The sequence below is a fragment of the Macaca nemestrina genome, chromosome 12 (assembly GCF_043159975.1).
Source record: "Macaca nemestrina isolate mMacNem1 chromosome 12, mMacNem.hap1, whole genome shotgun sequence".
Taxonomy (NCBI): Eukaryota; Metazoa; Chordata; class Mammalia; order Primates; family Cercopithecidae; genus Macaca; species Macaca nemestrina.
The window spans coordinates 77225110-77241843 of record NC_092136.1 but is presented as its reverse complement, the minus strand read 5'-3'; the positions used below and the strand labels follow the sequence as shown (position 1 = coordinate 77241843).

The 16734-nt window shown below is 47.7% G+C and overlaps 1 protein-coding gene across 4 annotated transcripts in view; it reads left to right on the top strand.

Moving 5' to 3' along the window:
* Positions 1–3916: 3916 nt before the first annotated feature.
* The window catches only part of LOC105468805 (potassium channel tetramerization domain containing 14), a 32514-nt gene continuing 19696 nt past the window's right edge, over positions 3917–16734 (top strand). The window contains exons 1-2 of one of the 4 annotated variants that reach the window (XM_071075351.1): positions 9081–9192; positions 9345–9423. The gene's annotated coding sequence lies outside the window, so the exon portion shown is untranslated. Of the gene's footprint in view, positions 3960–9040; positions 9193–9344; positions 9424–16734 lie in introns of those variants that run through there. The other 3 variants (XM_071075352.1, XM_071075350.1, XM_011719184.2) reach the window with 3 other exon arrangements.

The window sequence follows — 16734 nt, the reverse complement described above, 5'->3', positions numbered from 1 at the left end:
GTGCGGGCCCCTCCCAAGTGCTGGCAGGCCACTGAGCATGTGGACAGCCTGCACCAAGGAAATATCAAGGGAGGGGAGGTGCAAAACCCCGGAAACATGCCAAGGTATAAAGCCTCAGGTCCAATGTCAAACCGGACACAGATCTCTCAAGCCACCTGCTTGGTCCTTTTCCAAGTGTACTTTCCTTCCTTTTGTTCCTGCTCTAAAACTTTTTAATAAACTTTCACTCCTGCTCTAAAACTTGCCTCAGTCTATCCCTCTGCCTTATGCCTCTCTGACTAATTCTTTCCTCTGAGGAGGCAAGAATGGAGGTTACTACAGACCCGTACAGATTCACTACTGCTAACAATCTGAGTAATAATTCTGTCTCGTGTGTGGCATGGCTGGCCTTGTGGCAATTAAACTATATCTCTATTACAATGCTGCGTGGTCTCAGTGAATTGGTTTTGTCTGTGCCGTGGGTGGAAGAACCTACTGGGGGTTACACTCACTTACTGCCCCTCAGCTACTGCATCGCTCTTCACACCTGCAATCTCATTCTGCCGGAGTCCCCCCACCCCTAGATGGAAGCTTTCTTCCACCAGGTCCTTTTCAGGAAGATTCTTCTGTGGGGTCCACATGTGGGTCACAGGAAGCACGCAGCTGGCAGTACAGCCCCTGCCTACCAGCCCCTCCATGTCCTGCTAGGTGCCAGGCAGATTCCAGACCCCAGAGCCTCCACCTCCAAGACTCCCCAGATAGTTCTCCTAAAGCCTCGCTCACCCGGTTAGAGGTGAGGGAGAGCAGCCCCCTCTACGCCCTGTTTTGGGGTGTGGGCTGGGGAACAGGCTGAGGGAGCACATTGACAACTCTGTCCAGGGAATTTCCCCTCCAGCTTCTGGGGATGTCACCTCTCTTTGTGGTCAGGAAGTAGGTAAGGAGGTGGGTTTTAACCCTGTTCTCCCTTCCGGGGAATCCTAAGTGGGTGGTCCAGCCTCCCTTTAGGATCAGCAACTCTGGCCTTGTTTCTGCCTTTGGGGTCTCCGCTGAAATTCTGAGGCTACTGGAAAATCTTCGTTTACATCGTATTCGTTTCCAGACTTTGCCTGAGAGCTCTTCAGGGTGTCCGTCACCTCGAGCCAGAAGAGACCTCCTCAGAGGATCCACCCAAGACAAAGCTGCTCATCTGTCACCTGAGTGAAACTTCCGTCTCTGTCAGCCACGTGTGGGCTGCACCACTCTGCCCCACCTTCCACCAGAAGAATCCTGTCCCCACTTCTCCACTTGGCCAACACCTTTTGGTCTTAGAAGACCCGAGTCAAAATGTCACCTGCTCCAGGAGGCCTTGCCTAGCACCCCAAGAGCTGGTTCAGGGGGCCCTCCACTGTGCTTCTGCCACCCCTGTCATAAAGAGTTCTGTTGGCATTCCCTCTGTCTCAATATATCCCCTCACTTGATTCTGAGCTCTTTTCAAGCCAAGGATGGTATTTGTTTTATTGAGTATGTTTAACTGTTTCATATGAAAAGCGCACACGGGCTGGGTGCAGTGGCTCAAACCTGTAATCCCAGCACTACTAATCTACTTTTCGTTTCTCTGAATACCTCATTCTTTTTTAGTGATGACAGTTATTCCATAGCAAGAGACATCATCATTTTATCTAACCATTCTAATGAATGGATATTGAGTATATTCCAATTTTCTGGATAATACAAACAACATTGCAACAAATATCTTACTACATAATACACATGAGAGTATTTTGGTAGAAGAAAATGCCAGGGGTGGGGCTGCTGGAACATAGGGTGTATGCATTTAAAAGTGTAACAGAGGCCAGGCGTGGTGGCTCACTCCTGTAATCCCAGCACTTTGAGATGCCAAGATGGATGGATCACTTGAGGCCAGGAGTTCGAGATATGCCTGGCCAACACAGGGAAACCCCATCACTATTAAAAATAGAAAAATTATCTGGGCATGGTGGCACACACTTATAATCCCAGCTACTCGGGAGGCTGAGGCATGAGAATTGTTTGAACCTGGGAGGCGGAGGTTGCAGTGAGCTGAGAACGTGCCACTGCACTCCAGCCTGGGCAACAGAGAGAGACTCTGTCTCAAAAAAATAATAAATAATAAATAATAAGAGTGTAACAGGGCCAGGAGCCATGGCTCAAGCCAGTGATCCCAGCACTTTGGGAGGCCGAGGCAGGAGGATTGCCTGAGCCCAGGAGTTCAAGACCAGCCTGGGCAAGATGACAAGACTTCATCTCTACAAAAAAGTTTAAAATTAGCTGGCATGGTGGTGCTCAACTATAGTCCAAGCTACTTGGGAGGCTGAGACAGATCATTTGAGCCCAGGCTGCTGGGACCTACGATCATGTCACTGCACTCTAGTCTGGGTGACAGTGTGAGACCCTGTCTCAAAAAAAAAAGAAAGAAAAGAAAAAGAAAAAAGAAAAAATCCCAGGACTTTGGGAGAACAAAGCAGGAGGATTCCTTGAGTCCAGGAGTTTGAGACCAACCTGTGCAACAGAATGAGACCCTCATCTCTCCAAAAAAAAAAAAAAAAATTAGCCAGGGATGGTGGTGCATGCCTGTAGTCCCAGAGGCTGAGGTAGGAGGATCGCTTGAGGCCAGGAGTTGGAGTCTGCAGTGAGCTATGATTACACCACTGCACTCCAGCCTGAGCGACAGAGCAAGACCTTGTCTAAAAAAAAAATACATAAAAATAAATAAAAGTGTAACAGATATGTATGGGCCTGTGATCACAATCACCTTTAAAATGATTATTGATCCCTATTTTAGATATTCTGGTTTAATAGTGATGAATTGGGGCCCAGGAATCTGGATTTTTAAAACATTCTTACCTGATCATTGTGATGTGAGACCACACAATGAGAAACATGATTGCAGTTTCTTCCTGCCCGCTGAACAAACAAAAGCGACCCACCAAGACCATGGCATTGCAGTAAAAAAAGGGTTTAATTGACACTGACACAGGAGCTAGAAAGAAATGATTTAGGCAGATAGTGAGGGTAAGAGAGTCTTTGGTAAGGCTTTCTTTTAATAAAAAGCAGCCCCCGAATAATTTCTTGTCTAACAAAAAGCAGGCTGCAAAATCAAGCTGCACGCATAGATAAGCAAGCTAAAAGCTTGCATAGGTAAATGCTGGCAGCTGTGCCAATAGAAAAGGGATGCCTGGAAGCCAGGTATATTCAACATGGAGGTTCCCTCTTCCCCCCTCTTTTTTTTTTTTTGTCTGAGACAGAGTCTTGCTCTGTTGCCGAGGCTGGAATACAGTTGCCCAATCCTGGCTCACTGCAACCTTTGCCTCCTGGGTTCAAGTGGTCCTCAGCCTCCTGAGGAACGGGGACTACATGCATGCGCCACCATGCCCAGCAAATTTTTGTGTTTTTAGCAGAGATGGGGTTTCACCATGTTGGCCAGGCTGGTCTTGAACTCCTGGCCTCAAGTAATCTGCCCGCCTCAGCCTCCCAAAATGCTGGGATTACAGGTCTGAGCCACTTCCCTTTTCTTTGTCAACCACGTGTGCAGTAAAGAAGCAGGCAACATGGCACCAGCCAGGTAGGGAAATCATTTGCACAATAAAACATTAGGGTGGGGTGGTCAGCTTCGTCGCAAACTATATGAATGGCACACTGGGTCTGACCAATCTCTTGGGCCCTATGTAAATCAGATACCACCTCCTCAAGCTCATGTAGAAAACGCCGTGCATTTCACCACAGAACCAGGAGACCCACTCGGGAGCCTTTCTCTCTGCAGGAGAGAGAACTTTTTCCTTTCCCTTGCCTATTAAACTTCTCTCTTAAACTCACTCCTTGTGTGAGTCAGTGTCCTTGATTTCTTTGGCATGAGGCAATGAACCTTAGGTATTTACCCCAGACAATCACGCTGCTTCAACACAGAGGTGGCCATGCCATGTAGGAGACGGAGTTATTACTCAAATCAATCTTGTCCAAAGCACGTAAGTTAGGGATTTTTCTTTTCTCTTTTTTTTTTTTTAATTATACTTTAAGTTCTAGGGTACACGTGCACAACATGCAGGTTTGTTACATATGTATACATGTGCCATGTTGATGTGCTGCACCCATTAACTCACATTTACATTAGGTATATCTCCTAATGCTATCCCTCCCCCCACCCCCTCCCCTCAATAGGACCTGGTGTGTGATGCTCCCCTTCCTGTATCCAAGTGATCTCATTGTTCAATTCCCACCTATGAGTGAGAACCCGTGGTATTTGGTTTTCTGTTCTTGCAATAGTTTGCTGAGAATGATGGTTTCCAGCCGCATCCATGTCCCTACAAAGGACACAAATTCATCCTTTTTTATGGCTGCATAGTATTCCATGGTGTGTATGTGCCACATTTTCTTAATCCAGTCTGTCACTGATGGACATTTGGGTTGATTCCAAGTCTTTGCTATTGTGAATAGTGCTGCAGTAAACATACATGTGCATGTGTCTTTATAGCAGCATGACTTATATCCTTTGGGTATATCCCCAGTAATGGGATGGCTGGGTCGAATGGTATTTCTAGTTCTAGATCCTTGAGGAATCGCCAGACTGTTTTCCACAATGGTTGAACTAGTTTACAGTCCCACCAACAGTGTAAAAGTGTTCCTATTTCTCCACATCTTCTCCATCACCTGTTGTTTCCTGATTTTTTAATGATTACCATTCTAATTGGTGTGAGATAGTATCTCATTGTGGTTTTGATTGGCATTTCTCTGATGGCGAGTGATGATGAGCATTTTTTCATGTGTCTGTTGGCTATATGAATGTCTTCTTTTGAGAAGTGTCTGTTCATATCCTTTGCCCTCTTTTTGATGGGGTTGTTTGTTTTTTTCTTGTAAATTTGATTGAGTTCTTTATAAGTTCTGGATATTAGCCCTTTTTTTTTGTTGTTAAGATAGTCTCGCTCTGTTGCCTAGGCTGGAGTGTAGCGGCAGGATTTTGGCTCACTGAAACCTCTGCCTCCCAGGTTCAAGCAATTCTCATGCTTCAGGCTCCTGAGTAGCTGGGACTATAGACATCTGCCACCACGCCTGGCTAATTTTTGTATTTTTCATAGAGATGGATTTTCACCATGTTGACCGGGCTGGTCTTGGCCTCCCAAAGTGCTGGGATTCCAGGTGTGAGCCACCATGCCCAACTCCAGGTTAGGGGTTTTTCAAAGGTAGTTTGGTGGGCAGAAGGATAAGATGGGGGCGTGCTGATTGGTTGAGTTGGAGATTAAATCATAGGGAATCAAAGCTGTCCTCTTGCTCTGAGTCAGTTCCTGTGTGGGGGCAAAACCTGGAAAGACATCTCGAAAGGTCAATCTTTCTTTCTTTTTTCTTTTCTTTTTTTTTGAGACAGAGTCTCACTCTGCCACCCAGGCTGGAGTGCAGTGGCGAGATCTCAGTTCACTGTAAGCTCTGCCTCCCGGGTTCACACGATTCTCCTGCCTCAGCCTCCTGAGTAGCTGGGACTACAGGCGCCCGCCACCACGCCCGGCTAACTTTTTGTATTTTTAGTAGAGACGGGGGTGTCACTGTGTTAGCCAGGATGGTCTTGATCTCCTGACCTCGTGATCTGCCCGCCTCGGCCTCCCAAAGTGCTAGGATTACAGGCATAAGCTGCTGCGCCCAGCCAATCTTTCTTTCTTTTTTTGTTTTTTTGAGACAGAGTCTCACTCTGTCACCCAGGCTGGAGTGCAGTGGCACGATCTTGGCTCACTGCAACCTCCACTTCCCAGGCTCAAGAGATTCTTCTGCCTCAGCCTCCCGAATAGATGGGATTACAGGCATGTGCCACCACATCAGGCTAATTTTTGTGTTTTTTAGTAGAGATGAGGTTTCACCATGTTGGTGAGGCTGGTCTTGAACTCCTGGCCTCAAGTGATCTGCCTGCCTCAGTCTCTCAAAGTGCTGGGATTACAGGTGTGAGCCACCACACTCAGCCACGTCAACCTTTCTTTGGCTCTACAATAGTGATGTCTTCTGCAAGTGTAATTGGGGAAGTTGCAAATCTTATGATCTCTGCAATAAAGGCTGGTAATTATTTAGAATTCAAGCCCTTCTCATCCTCCTAACTTGGTGGCCTCTTATTAGTTTTACAAGAACAGTTTAGTTTCGGGGAAAGGCTATTATCTTTTTTGAGACAGAGTCTCGGTCTGTCACCCAGGCTGGAGTGCAATGGTGCGATCTTGGCTCACTGCAACCTCTGCTTCCCAGGTTCAAGTGATTCTCCCACCTCAGCCTCCCAGGTAGGTGGGATTACAGGCGCCTGCCACTATGCCCAGCTAATTTTTTTGTTTTAGTAGAGATGGGGTTTCACAACGTTGACAAGGCTGGTCTGGAATTCCTGACCTCAGGTGATCCACCCCGCTTGGCCTCCCAAAGTGCTAGGATTACAGGCATGAGCCACAGTGCCCAGCCATTATCATTTAAACTATGAACTAAATTCCTCCCAAAGTTAGCTTGGCACATGCCCAGGAATGAGCAAAGACAGTCAACCTGTGATGCTGGAAGCAAGATGGAGTCAGCCATGTCAGATTCCTCTCACTGTGATAATTTTGCGAAGGTGGTTTCATGCAGACTGGGTCTGCTATGTTCTTGGGTCTCCAGCATCCAGCCCTGAGCCCGCCCACACACAGTAGGTTTGCTCCCTGTAGCAACATCATAAACTCCAGTGCCCCTACCTACATCCTGCTGCCACCGTGCTAATGCCGCCCTGGTAAGTCATCAGGCCCAGTGTGCTGGCCCCTGGGGTGATAGAGCCTCTACTGGAAGCTTGACAGACTGTGTGTCTCCCAATCCTTGAAGCCCAGAGTGCCTGGGTCACCCTGGTTTACCAGGCAGCTCCCACTTCGGGGATCTGTTAGCTTTGTCCTTTGTGGGAGGCAAAATCACCTTCCATTCAAATTAAGTCCTAGTGGCCAGACGTGGTGGCTCACGCCTATAATCCCAGCACCTTGGGAGGCCGAGGCGGGTGGGTCACCTGAGGTCAGGAGTTAGAGACCAGCTTGGCCAACATGGTGAAACCCCATTTCTACTAAAAATATAAAAATCAGCCAGGAGTGGTGATGCGCACCTGTAATCCTAGCTACTCGGGAGGCTGAGGTGGAAGAATTGCTCGAACCCGGGAGGCAGAGGTTGCAGTGAGCTGAGATCGCGCCATTGCACTCCAGCCTGGGTGACAAGAGTGAAATTCTGTCTGAAAAATAAATAAATAAATAAAAATGAAAAATCAAGGCCTAGCAAGGAGTATGTTAGCTGCCTTCTCTCCCTGGGGAAGGGATGACTCACAGAACAGGAGTGGTGAATGGAGGACAGACATCCACTGAAGAGACAGAGAAAAGACACAGAAATGAGGCTAGATTCCAGGGGGAGAAAATTAAAAGGTGCAGAAAAAAGGCAAAAGAGGAAGAAAACAGCAGAGAGACACACAAAGAGAAAAGAGCCAGAGAGAAAGAGGAGCAGAGTTAAAGAGAGAAGAGACACAGGAAGAAGTGGAGGGAGAAAGAGGAAACAGAAAGGAAAGAAAGAAAGAAGAAAGAAAGAGAAAATAGGGAAGAGAGAAGAAGGAGAAGACAGGAGAAAGGAAAAAGAACATGGAGCAGGAAGTGAGTTTCTGAGGGTACTTTGAATCAGCCAGATAAAATCCCCGTGCTTCAGATTCCAGGAAGACACGGGAAACAGGGGCAACCTTGGCTTGGTTCTCAGCTCCTGGCCAGCAGCCAGCTCTGGTTTCAGCCGTTGCCTGCAGCCCCGGAATTCTGTTGGTGGTCAGACTCTGAACATGGGGCAAAAACATAAGTAGGGCAGCCACACCCTGTGTGCCTGGATGGTGGGCACAGCTTTCTTAGTAATGTGGAAACACGGAATAAGAGATCAAAAAAGTGCCTACTCTTTGCACAGTGCCTTAGCTGTCAAGGATGCTCACTGCAGCGCTGTTACAGTAGAGAAAGAGAGAAAAAATACAGAAGGAAGGAGAGAAGAAATAAAATGTGGCTTAGTAGATTTATGATACATTCATACAACACAATGCTATGTCGCCATTTTAAAAAGTGGTACAGAAGAGCCCTTCATATAGGGGAAATCTTCAGGATACCAGACGAAAAAAATGAGTAATTTTTTTTTTTTGAGATAGGGTCTCACTCTGTCTCCCAGACCGGCTCACTGCAGCCTCAACCACCCATGCTCAAGTGATCCTCCCACTTCAGTCTCCTGATCACCTGGGGCTAGAGGTACGCATCAACATGCCTAGTTTTTTTTTTTTTTTTTTTTTTTTGTAGAGACAAGGTTTCACCATGTTGCCCCAGGCTCACACATGTTTAAATAAATCTTTTTTTTTTTTTTTTGTGAGACAGAGTCTTGCTCTGTCACCCAGGCTGGAGTACAGTGGCGAGATCATGGCTCACTGCAGCCTCAACTACTGGGGCTCAAGCAATCCCCCCACCTCAGCCCCCTGAGTAGCTGGGATTACAGGAGCACATCACCACACTTGGCTAATTTTTTTTTTTTTTTTTTGTATATTTTTTAGAGATGGGATCTCTCCACATTGTCCAGGCTGGTCTTGAACTCCTGGGCTCAAGCAATCTGCCTGCCTCGGCCCCTCAAAGTACTGGGATTACAGGCATGAGCTGCCGCACCTGGCCTGGTTAAATAAATATTTTAAATGGCATGATTCAAGGTTTGTTAGTGGATATTTATGTAGTAGGGGTGGCACCAACCCTGTCCTAGTTCAAGGTCCTCTTGAAATTCATTTCAGCCCAACCCTGTGGTCAGAGACAGCTGTTTTTTTTGTTTTGTTTTTGTAATCTAAAGTCCAGACCCTACTCCTTCCCTCTTGGCCCCATACTCTCCCTTCTGGGGAAATTCCCATGAGTTTTAGGCAGAGTGCCAATTCCTGGCCCTTGCTCCCACTACAGAATCCCTTGCAAGAGATGGGATTCTTCTGCTAGCAGCCCCACCAGGCCTGACCGTGACCACAGCAGCAGTAGCCATCCAGTTCTGCAGTGCCGCTCTAGTCAGGCTCCTGGCCTGGGCCCTCTGAGTGCCTGGTCTCCGTCCTTTGTGAACACTGATAGTCTTCTAAGAAACTCTCTTTCTGTTTCAGGGGGTGACATTGGCCTCTGTTGCTTGTCCCCAGGATCCCTGTCTGACACCCCTGCTGTATTCGCTGTGGGAAGTTCTGCTACCACCACCCACTAGGTATGCAGGTCGCCCCCTTCTCTTGGAGGTGTTCAGGCTGTGTGAGACGGTGGAGAAGCTGTTCACTTGGGGTAACCAGCTGGGGCCTACACGCTTGGGCTGGGGAACCAGTGAGTGGGGAACCGGATGGGGTGCGGTTAATTCCTTTCCAGGAACCCAAGGAGGACAAGCTGGGAGAGGTCCTGAGTCCAGGCCATGGAAGATGCCCTTCTGAGTGACAGTGCACAGTTGGTAAACAATAGTTGTTTGCACATGGTCCTGGGCACCAGAAAATTGGCCCTGCAGGCCAGAGGCCATCAGTATGGCCTAAGAAAGAGGTTTGGGGTAAGAATAGGGAAAGGATCCGAGAACCTCTCACTCGAACTGGATCATGGAGAGGTCTATGGGGCTCCAAGAGATGTCTCAGAGAAGGTGGGAGGAGCTGTCCACCAGGAGCAGGACACCCGAGGTCCCAAGACTTGGGATGCTGCTCATGTTGGCTACTTTGTTCTGTCCTGTCTTTGCTGGCCAATTTTCAGTCAGAAACCCTTAGATGGGAAGGACCTCTGGATATGTTTGGGGAAGTGGCGAGAAAGGATGGTGTGATGGGGCAGGGTGCCTTAATGCATGCTGGTCTGGTGGGGAAGCCTGGGGCAAGAGTCAGGTAGCACAGATTTTTTTTTTTTTTTGGTCAACTTTTTATTGAAATGTAACTTACACACAGAGGAACGCACCTAAGTTAATATTCACAAAGCGAGCACACGTGTGGAACCAGCACCTAGTTCACGAAAAAGAACTTTATTCGGCATCCCAGAAGCCTCCCATTAGGGGGCAATGATTTTATTTATTTATTTATTTTTGAAACAGAGTCTCGCTCTTGTTGCCCAGGCTGGAGTGCAATGGTGCAATCTTGGCTCATTGCAACCTCTGCCTCCCGGGTTCAAGAGATTCTCGTGCCTCAGCCTCCCGAGCAGCTGGGATTACAGGCATGTGCCACCACGCCCGGCTAATTTTTGTATTTTTAGTAGAGACGGGGTTTCACCATGTTAGCCAAGCTGGCTGGAGGCAATGATTTTAAAGTGGAACATGGGCAGAGTCTGAGAGCAAAGGGAGGAGGAAGGAAAAGGTCCTCCCATGTGTCAGCCTGGGTTGAGTATAGTTCTGGAGGCTCAGCAGGAGGCACCTTCTTTATTGGCATCAGCTGGTGAACTGGCCTACTCGCAGGGCTCAGGGGTGCACCAGTCCCTGGTGCTCAGGGCCTTGGAGCTGGCCCTTGGTAGCTTGGAGAGCAAGTTATCAGCCATAAGTAGCCCTGCAAAGAGAGGCCAGGAACAGTGTTTGTGGAGGTCACAGAATGGGTGGAGCTGGGCCTAGAGCCTGAGGGCAAACAGGGAAGAGGATGTGTCCTGGCTGGGCTGGGAGGGTGTGTGCCCATGAGGTCTGGGAGTGGCCAGCCCCGGGGGAGTGGTTGCAGCAGACACTATTTGCTCCCCAGTTTCTGTTTGTCCAGGAATGATTCACATGAGTTTTACGGATTGGCCCCTCTGCCTCTCACTCTGTGGTGGACACCTGAGTAGAGGACAGAGGGCACCATGGAACGAGCACAGCTGTGGCATCAGAGGGACCTGGTTTTGAACCCTGGCTCGTGGCTCTGTGACTTTGGGAAAGTCATATTCTTTCTTTGGCCTTGGTTTCCTCATTAGCAAAATGGGACAACAGCAGGTACTTCCTAAGACAAACTGTGTAAAACGCCTGGCGTTGGGCAGGCACTTAATAAATGTCTGTTCCTTTCCTTTGCCATGTTTTCACTTAGCAGCGATTTATCCGGGGCCTAGCATGTAGCAGCCACGTGTGCTCAGCACCGGGATCACAGTGGTGAACAAAACCACAGATATGGAGACTGGCTGCTCTCATGGAGCTTGGGACAGGCATTCAGTAAACAAAGGCATGTCCTGAAGGAAAAGTAGTGTCTTACTAAAAAGAATCAGTGACAGCCTTCAAATAGAGTGGTCACAGAAGGCCTCTCGGGAAAGGTAACATTTAAGCGGAGATCTAAAGTATGAGAATGAGCCAGGCATTTGGGAAAGCAGTGCCCGGAGGAGGCTAAAGGACACAGGCTTTAGAGCCAGATATGTATGGGTTTCGAATCCTGCTTCCTCTATTTATTTAGCTGTGGGACTTTAGGAGAGTGTCTTCACCTCTCTGGGCCTTGGTTTTATCTTTTGTGAAATGTGGCTAAAAATATCTACTTTATAGAATTGTGAGGATGAAACTCAATCGTGCATATAAAGTGCCCTGCATGGAGTCTGGCACATGGTGAGCACCTGTGAAAATCAGCCCCTTCTTGTCCCAGTTTGAGATTGTCAAGTGAACAGCACAGACACAATGCATGCACATGTGTGCACACACACACTCACACTCAAAAACACTTATAGATATACTGGCATTCAGTAAACAAAGGCATGTCCTGGGTATTTCAGGAGACTTTCATAAAGGGACTTTTTTTTTTTTAAGACAATATCATTCTGTCATACAGTTTTGTTGTTGTTGTTGTTGTTTGTTTGTTTGTTTTTGAGACAGAGTCTCATTCTGTCATGCAGGCTGGAGTGCAGTGGTGTGATCTCTGCTCAATGCAACCTCCTCCTCCTGGGTTCAAGCGATTCTTCTGCCTCAGCTTCCCAAGTAGCTGGGATTACAGGCACCCACCACCACACCCAGCTAATTTTTGTATTTTAGTAGAGACGGGGTTTTACCATGTTGGCCAGGCTGGTCTCGAACTCCTGACCTCAAGTGATCTGTCTGCCTTGGCCTCCCAAAGTGCTGGGCTTACAGGCGTGAGCCACCGTGCTCAGCCATAAAGGGACTTTTTGTTTTCGTTTTTTTTTGTTTTTGTCTTTTGTTTTTTTTTTTGAGATGGAGTCTTGCTCTGTCACCCAGGCTGGAGTGTGGTGGCACGATCTCAGCTCACTGCAACCTCTGCCTTCCGCATTCAAAGGATTCTTCTGCCTCAGTCTCCCACGTAGTTGGGATTACAGGTGCGCACCACAATGGCCAGCTGATTTTTGGTATTTTTAGTAGACAGGGTTTCACCATGATGGCTGAGCTGGTTTCGAACTCCTGACCCCAAGTGATCCACCCACCACGGCCTCCCAAAGTGCTCCCAGGCGTGAGCCACCGTGCCTGGCCCATAAAGGGACTCTTTACAAAGAGTCCCTTTGGCAGGGTTTGGGGAAAGCAACAAGTGATAGTGCAGACCCTCAGGGTTAGTAACAGGGTGAGGAAGGGGGCAGTTAGCACAACTTGAGATGATAGCTGTGTGGAGAGGGTCCCTGACACGGGCTGGGACCTTCAGAAGAGGGATGCAGCCAATATACAGGAGCTCGACAGGGAGAGGGCCCGGGAAGAAATATTCTGGCTTCTGCCTCCTCTTGCCTCTGATCTCCTGCTAAGCTCCCATTGGCCAAACTCAGTTGGAAGCCGGGGTGCATGGGAGCCTGTGGATGCACCACATAAGGATCAGCCTCCCAGAGTAGAAAAGGCTGGAGTGGATCTGGAGAGACAAATAGAAGAGATACAGCATGCTCTCTACTCCCACTGGCCTCTTTAGAATGCCAGAAGTGACGGATACACCCATTGTAAAGTGGTTTAAGTCAAAAAGGAAAACCCTCGGTCACTTAACTGAACACTCCAGGGGTAGGGCCTTAGGCAGAGCTGCATCAGTGTTCAGGTTCTCATCAACTCTTAGTTCTATTTTCCTTTGCAGCTTAACTTCAAGTTCAGGCTACATATGGTAGCAAGATGGTGGCAGTAGAGAGTAAAGAAGGGGGTGGCCCCCGAAGGAAAGCTGTGGTTCTTTACAAAGGAGAGTGAGTAAAAGCAGGGTGGAAAGTTACACGTGTTCACTACAGTTTACCTCGGAGTGCTCATGGCCCATAAACTCAGGCAACAGGGATTGAGACCACTGAGGCTGTGGTGAGCAGGTCCCCTGCTTGGCTAGAGTCTGTTTGGGGATGACTCAGACTGTCTTGAAAACACATGGGCTGTCTGTTTCCACCTCCGCACTGAAGGGACCAGAAAGATTACGTAGCCCAGCAAAAAGATGAGATTTGTACAAGACCATGTAGTTAATGTCAAGGTGAGGACTTGAACCTAGGTCACACAAGCTGTCCTCTATACGTGACTTTAAAAAAAAAAAAAAAAAGAAAGAAGGAAACACCCATACAGAGTGTTTGGGTGAAAAACAGAGGGAGGGGAGAGGCGGGGAGAGAGAGAGAGAGAGAGAGAGAAAGAAAAATTAAGACAGTATAAAATAAGAAACAATGGAAAGTAATTTTCCTCCAGGCACAGTGGCTCACGCCTGTAATTCCAGCATTTTGGAAGGCCAAGGCAGGAGAATTGCTTGAACCCAGGAGTTCAGCCCGGGCAACATAGGAAATCCCCGTCTCTACAAAAAATTTTAAAACTAGCCAGTCATGGTATTGTGCACCTGTAGTTCCTGCTACTCAGGAGGCTGAGGTCGGGGGATCTCTTGAGTTCAGGAGGTTGAGGCTGTGGTGAACCGTGATTGTGGCACCCCTGCACTCCAGACTGGGTGACAGAGTGCGACCCTTTTTGCTGGGCTACGTAATCTTTCAGGTCCCTTCAGTGCAGAGGTGGAAACAGACAGCCCATGTGTTTTCAAGACAGTCTGAGTCATCCCCAAACAGACTCTAGAGCAAGACCCTGTTTCAGAAACAAAAAAGTAATTTTTGTCCCATGGCGTATTCCTGGTCCTCTTTCCAGAGGTAATGATGGCTAAGTCTCCTTTATAACCTTCCAGAAATTACCAATGCAAATGCAATGGTGTGCATATATATATTATATATAATGTGTATATATATATACACACTTAACTATTATTGTCTTTGTTATCTTTCTTTTTTTTTTTTTTTTTTTTGAGATGGAGTCTTACTCTGTCACCCAGGCTGGAGTGCAGTGGTGTGATCTCGGCTCACTGCAACCTCTGCCTCCAGTTTGAGCAATCCTTGTGCCTCAGCCTCCCAAGTAGCTGGGATTAAAGGCATGTGCCACAACGCCTGGCAAATTTGTTTTAGTTTTTTCCATTTTTGAGAAGGAGTCTTGCTCTGTTGCCCAGGCTAGAGTACAGTGGTGTGATCTCAGCTCACTGCAACCTCTGCCTCTCGGGTTCAAGTGATTCTCCTGCCTCAGCCTCCTGAGTAGCTGGGACTACAGGTACCTGCCACCATGCCCGGCTAATTTTTGTATTTTTAGTAGAGACAGGGTTTCACCATGTTGGCCAGGTTGGTCTCGAACTCCTGACCTAAAGTGATCCACCCACCTCGGCCTCCCAAAGCACTGGGATTACAGGTGTGAGCCATTGTGCTCTTTGTTATCTTGGTGACCTTCCTATATTAGCCACAGAGATTCAACTCATTTTTGATAATAGAAGAGTGTTCTACTATATGGATATATTCTTATTTAACCAGTCCCCAAATGATAGACATTTAGGCTGCTCCTGGTCTTTTGCTTTTGCAAACAATGGTGCAGTGAACATTCTTGTGTATGTAGTGTCTTTGCACATGTGTGCTCTAGGGGCTAATCCTAAGAATGGAAATGGTACCTCATGCCTTTCAAGGGCTTATGCTGACACCACTTACGCTAGAAAGAACAAAGATTGATAGTGTTAGAAGGGATCTTAACCATATCAAGCCTAACTGTTCCCTCCTCATTTTGCAGATGAGGAAACCGAGGCCCCAGGTCTGACAGCAGCCTAGTGGTAGATTTGAAGTAGACTATGGTTGGGCATCATGGGATAGGCCTATAATCCGAGCACTTTGGAAGCCCAAAGTGGGAGGATGATTTGAACTCAGGAGTTTGAGACCAGCCTGGGCAACATAGTGAGACCCCCAGCTCTATAAAAAATTAAAAAATTAGCTGGGCATGGTGCTGTATCGGTTGGGGGTGGCATGGTTGAACCTGGGAGGTTGAGACTGCATTAAGCCATCTTTGCACCACTGTACTCCAGACTGGGTGACAAATTGAGATCCTGTCTCAAAAAAAAAAAAAAAAAGAAGTAGACCACTTTATTTTCTCCCAGAGAAGATGTGGAGGAAAGAGGGCAAAGCTGGGAGCAGGGCAGTGCTGGCCTTGTGTCCTGGTCTGGAAGGGCAGGGTGTGGACAACAGAGCAGTTCCTGGAGCCTGACTGCCTGAATTTGAATCCTGGTTTAGCAAAATAGGCTTTCTAAGCTTCAATTTCATCACCTGGAAAATGGGGGTGATTTTAATCTTCCTTTAGTCTTCCTTATAGGGTTGTTGTGAAGATTAAATGAGATAATGCCTGTGAAACAAAGGTTACCTTTTATTACCATTCCCTAGCCTAGGCATCTTGACTCCTGCACCTTGCAAGAGGCATTTTTGGGGTTAAAAGGCCCATGAGCTGGTGAACTAGGGGCATGCCTGGTTTCCAGCCATGCTCTCTGTTCTTCCAGTCAAGGCTGAAACTGAACAGGTTCTAACCTTATGCAGAAGCTCTGGCTGCCTGCTCCCTCCGGAAAGGAGCTTGCTGGGGCTGGGACCCAATCAAGTGGAGTGGTTTGAAGGCAACCCAGCCGTACTTCCTCCCAGCCATACTTCCTCCCTGTGCCTGCCTATGCCTGGCACTGATGGTACAGGGCCTCCCAGATTCCTCCCAGAAACAGTCGGGGCATCACAACTCCCATTTTTTAACTAAGGAATATGAGGCTCCCAGAGTTCAGGGGGCTTGCTTCTAAATAAAGAATTCCCTGGGTGGGGTGGGGGACTTCCCAAAGGGAAAGGAGGACACATTGGTTTACCATTATCTGTGATCCACCATTACCTATGGGCTCTTTAGCATATCTGTCCATATCTATAGCTTCTTCTGCTTTCTTCTCAGAGCACTGCTCACACTGTGAAACCAGATATTCGTTTCTGTGGTTATTCAATTACAGCTGAGAATGGGCCCCATGAGGTCAGCTCTTGTCCCCTGGTTCACTGCTCTTTCCCCAGTGCCTGGTGCCATGATTGACGCATAGTAGGCAAATACGTGTTCCTCCTCTCTAAAAAGGGATTACAGGCTGGGTGCAGTGGCTCACGCCCATAATCCCAGCCCTTTGGGAGGCCGAGGTGGGCAGATCACTAGAGATCAGGAGTTTGAGACCAGCTTGACCAACATGGTGAAACCCCATCTCTACTGAAAAAAAAAAATACAAAAATTAGCCTGGCATGATGGCTGGTGCCTGTAATCCCAGCTACTCGAGAGGCTGAGGCAGGAGAATTGCTTGAACCCTGGAGGCGAAGGTTGCAGTGAGCCAAGATCACACCACTGCACTCCAACCTGGGCAACAGAGCAAGACCCTGTCTCAAAAAAATAAAAATAAATAAATAAAATTTTTAAAAATAAACAAATAAATAAAAAGAGATTGTAGGCATGGTGGCTCATACCTGTAATCTCAGTACTTTGGGAGGCTGAGGTGGAAGGATTGCTTGAGCCCAGGGGTTTGAGACCAGCCTGGGCAACATAGTGAGACATCATCTCTACAAA